This window comes from Pteronotus mesoamericanus, unplaced genomic scaffold, assembly GCF_021234165.1.
Source record: "Pteronotus mesoamericanus isolate MK-2021 breed Mesoamerican mustached bat unplaced genomic scaffold, CSHL_Meso_final contig_101, whole genome shotgun sequence".
In the NCBI taxonomy this organism is placed as follows: domain Eukaryota; kingdom Metazoa; phylum Chordata; class Mammalia; order Chiroptera; family Mormoopidae; genus Pteronotus; species Pteronotus mesoamericanus.
In genome coordinates this window covers 14,952,834-14,957,313 of record NW_026555001.1, presented here as the reverse complement: position 1 = coordinate 14,957,313, position 4,480 = coordinate 14,952,834, and the positions used below count along the sequence as shown (strand labels likewise).

General features: G+C 41.0%; 1 pseudogene; it reads right to left on the bottom strand.

Moving 5' to 3' along the window:
* Positions 1 to 2,384: 2,384 nt before the first annotated feature.
* Positions 2,385 to 2,957, bottom strand: LOC129064570 (40S ribosomal protein S8-like; annotated as a pseudogene).
* Positions 2,958 to 4,480: the final 1,523 nt, after the last annotated feature.

Below are 4,480 nucleotides of genomic sequence, written 5' to 3'. Positions count from 1 at the left end.
ACTGGGGCTACAGTGGTTAAAATAAAAAAGAAGCACCACAATCCTCGCCCTTCAGGAACTAACAGTTTGGAGCAGAGAAAGAGGAGGAGGTGGCCAACAGCTGGACCCACTGCACGTTCTCATTGGTGGACTTTTGGCCTAGTTCTACTTAGCGGTTTTAACAAAAGTCTTTGCCCAAAAGCTGTGTCTTAACTGGCCTTACAGCACACAGCATTTCTCTTTTATTTTCTACTGATTGTCCAACCCTGCGAGTCCCCAAATTCTGGATTCCTTTTTATTTTTCACTTCTTCTTTAGAACCAGCCAGTTCTTTTCTAAACCCCTATCTGTCTTGTAGAACAGTGTCAAATGCACACAGCAGTAGCCAAGGCTCTCTACTGAACATTCTGTTTCGCAACCTCTTTACTTAAGTCTACATGTTTATTAAGTACCCGAGCCTTCCAAATGTTCACAAATGACAGTTTTTCAAATATTGCACCACCGCAACGTGGGGGTCACCATTTTTCCAGCCTCCGATAAACCTTTCCTCACCATTCCCTGACCAACTCCAAAGCCAATATCACATGTTGAAGCTGTTTTCTTTTTTATGTTGGCATGGCAGCCCCTTAATTCCGTGCAGCAATTTCTGTTCACAATGATTTTCCATTAGAACATTGATACTATTACTTCTCTTAGTCTCTGTTGTGGTAGATGACTAGCTGATAGTTTCTCTTAGGTTATCAGTTCTTTCTCTTGGCTTTGAGTATTTCTTTTTTACTGATGAGATTTTTTTCTTCTCTAGCTTCATGGTATTGCTGCTGTATTTCCTTATTCCTGAAAAATTCTCAACTTTTATATTTTAGAAAAATGCCTGTTCACTGTCCTCTCCACTTTCCCCAGAATCCTTATAAGAATGTTAGCATGTCTTTTTGATCCCATCTCATATCTCTAGCTGTGAGCTAGGAGACTGTCTCACTTCTACTTCCCAAATCGCTCATTCTCTTTATCTGTGTGTATTCTTGTCCTATAGTCACCTGTTCCTGTTTGCTATATAATATTCCCTAGTTTACTTCTTCAGGGGTTTTAGACATACCTGTTTTAAAGTCCCTTTTATAATGCTCCTTATCTAATTCCTGGGTGTGTGTCCTCCAACTTTTGAAGTTGTAGATTGTTTTTCATGGTGCTACTTCCTTCTATCTTCTGCAATTCTTGTGTTTTAGTTCATATTCTCTAGAAATTATTTTCTATGGGACTTTTCTACTGAATGTGGTTTGGATTGAGGGGGCCTCCTTATGGACTATTTAGTGGTTATCTTTGCCCAAATACTCTGGAAACACTGATTCTGGAAACTACATCTTACAATATTGTTTAGGTTTATAGTTTTACGTTATTTGGAAAGCACAAATGTAGACCCTACCTTTGTGCACACTGTGCAGCCTGCAGGTTTCATTCTTCTACACACACCTCTTGTTTTCCCCGAGCCACGAGAGGAGATATTGTGGTCCCAACTCATGGATGGGCCATGTGCTCCTGGCCCCTGCCTTTATGCAAAGAGATCAACTTCCTAAGAGAAAAGTGCTTGGGAGGTAAATATTTTGAATATCTGCAAGTATTGAAAATGTCTTTTCTTGCATTTATTTGATAGTTTGAATGGGAGAAGAATTTTGGAGTAAAATCAGCTTCCCTTGGAGTTTCGGAACCATTGTTTCTGGGATCCAGTGCTGCTTTGAGATGTCAACTGTAATTCTGACTCCCAGCAATCCTTACATAGCTCATTTTTTTTTCTTTCTGAAAGTTTTGGGATGTCCACTTTCCCCCATTGTTCTGAAACGTCATGATACTTCAGGTGAGTGTCTCCTGTCCTTCATTTTGCTGGGCACTTCATGGTCCTCTCAGTCTGGAGTCCCCGGATGTCTGCTTCTAGGAAAGTGGCTTTAGGCTTTGGAAATTGACATGGATGAGATGGGTGTGAAGTTTCACGAGCCGTAGTTTGAAGCTTCCAACATCACTTGCAGGGGGAAAGGCCAAGGATTCAGGGGGCCAGAGACGAATCCCCGTATCCACTACTTCTTTAGAAGAACTGATTTCTATTTTCATCAAAGTATATAGAACAAAAATCAAATTGAAACTTTTATATTAAAAAAATCTCTTATGTAAAAGCATCAGTTCTCTGCCCCTCCCTCCCTGTTTGCAGTGTCCTTCCAGAGATGGTCACTTCCAACTCTTTTAGCTGCTGTTCTGATAAGTCCTGCTTTTAAAAAATGCTTGTGCTCATACTGATATTTCTTTTTCTTTTCTTCCCTTTCTCTCTCTCTCTTTTTAAAGCACAATAAAAACCTTTCTTACATGAGCCGAGGTAGAAGCCGGGAGGATTTATTTGCCTCGACGGGCCTTGATTTTCCTCAGCTAGAAGCTGCTCCTTGCCCTGCACCATGTGGCGTCTGCGGGGCCGCACTGGCCTGGTCTTGGAGCCATGAACACAAGAAGCTCGCCCTGCTGGACTGCTCCTCTAGAAGGCAGCTGATTGTGACATTCTTTTTCCTTTCATCATATTTCACTGGAATTTTCTGTGATAATTTTTTGTTTACAATCTCTTCCTGTTCAGGAGTCAGCTTAGCCCCCTTCCTGTGGCCCAGGGACAGCGCCCCATGGGACTCATGCCACCGTCGGTGCCGTGTGCTGTCAATGCGTCTGATGCAGACTTAACTACTGTCTTGGTACAAACTAGTTCCTTGTTGCACGCATTGTGGACAACATCAATGATCCTTGTTTTGCATGTATGACACTCTGAGCCCCAGGAGAAGTTGCCCATGTCGAACCTCAAGGCTCGGTACTTCTCGTTGCCTCCTCGCACGCGGACTGGTTGTGTGTGGTAGGGTCAATCAGTGTTGGCAGCAGGGCGTCCCCGTTCATATTTTTGTTTTTGTGGTAAGGCTTTCTCTTGGGGCACTTGTGCCATTTGTCCCAAGATATGCCCATGGTTCAGCACCGACTGGAAAGACCTATCTTGGTTATTTCTTGATACTGCATGGGTAAAGCTCTCATGGTACCCTGCTGGCCTTGCACATATTTGAACAGGCCACAAAGGGAAAGGGTTGAACCACGACTAATCTGAGTCTTGGTTGGTTGCTTTGAAATCCCCCCAAAACTGGATGGGGGACTTGTGAGGAGCTGCTAAGAAGCTATTTCCCCCTCACCTCGCAGTGTTTCCTGGAAGGCTGTTATGGGGCAGTTTCTCCTTGCCTTTGGGTTCTAAAGATATATGAGATAGGAGATACAGATACGAGATACCAGGGCTTTCTGCCCTGTCCCCAGCCCGGAGGCTTTAGGTAATTAGTTCCTGTTCTCTCATGACTTTAAAACTGAAATTTATTCTTGATGTTGTCTAGGTTCACTATGATGTTTTTATATTATCTCATTTCTAGAAAATTCTCAAATATTATTTAAAAATTATTTTATATTACTTTTTCCAATTTTCTCCCCAAATTTTAACTGTAGGACTTTTACCACTTCTCTCTTATCCAGCCTCAGTTTACTGCTGAACAATGATATCGCATAATTATATTCCCTCCAACTTTGTTTTTCCTACAGTTAAGAGTTATCGTAGTTTTTATTTTGCTTAGTTTCTTTTAAATAACTATTGCTAATATTTTCAAAATGTTCTCTATGTACCTGTTAAACATCTAGCAATGTCTTTCCCAATTATCCAAATGTATCAAAAATTACTACCTTTTCCTCCCCTCACCCCTTCCCTTCTTTACCCTCTGTCATCCTGCTTCCATTTGGAAGGGTCACTCTCTACACCCGGGGCCCAGGTATCGATTTAGGACTTCCTTTCATCCCTCTTCTCCTTTGGATTACTTCTTTGTTTTCTAGAGTCTCTTTGTTTCTCCTTCTTGGCTTAGTCTTTCTTTCATTTCACTGAATTATACCCTTCATTACGTTCCTAAGAAAAGGTGTGTGGGAGGTATAACATTTGAGTTCTTAAATATCTGAAAATATCTTCATTCCACACTTACCCTTTTTGGATAAGTATAGAATTCTAGGTTAAAAATAATTTTTACTCAGAACTTTGGGCCAAAGTTCTCCAGTGTCCCATACCGTGGTTGAGAGGTCTGGTGCCACAGCTTCTTACTCCTTCACGCGTGATGTGATATTTCTCTCTAGAAGTTATGAGGTTATTTCTTTTACTCTGGTATTCTGAAAATCAAAATTATTGCCTTGGCTTCCTCCCTACCCCATTCTACTGGACATCTAGTGGGTACTTTCAAATTGGAGATTTATGTCCTTTACTTCTGGGAAATTTACTTCTATTATTATTATAAAATGATAATTTCCTATCCTTTGTTTTCTGTTTTGTGAAACTGCATGCAATCGCTGGAACCCCTTGAAGAATCCTCTAACATTTTCTCTCTCCCAATTTTTATCTATCTTTCTTTTCTACTTTCTAGGAAATTCCTTCAACTTCATTTTCCTACTCTTCTGTTGAATCTTTCGTTTTT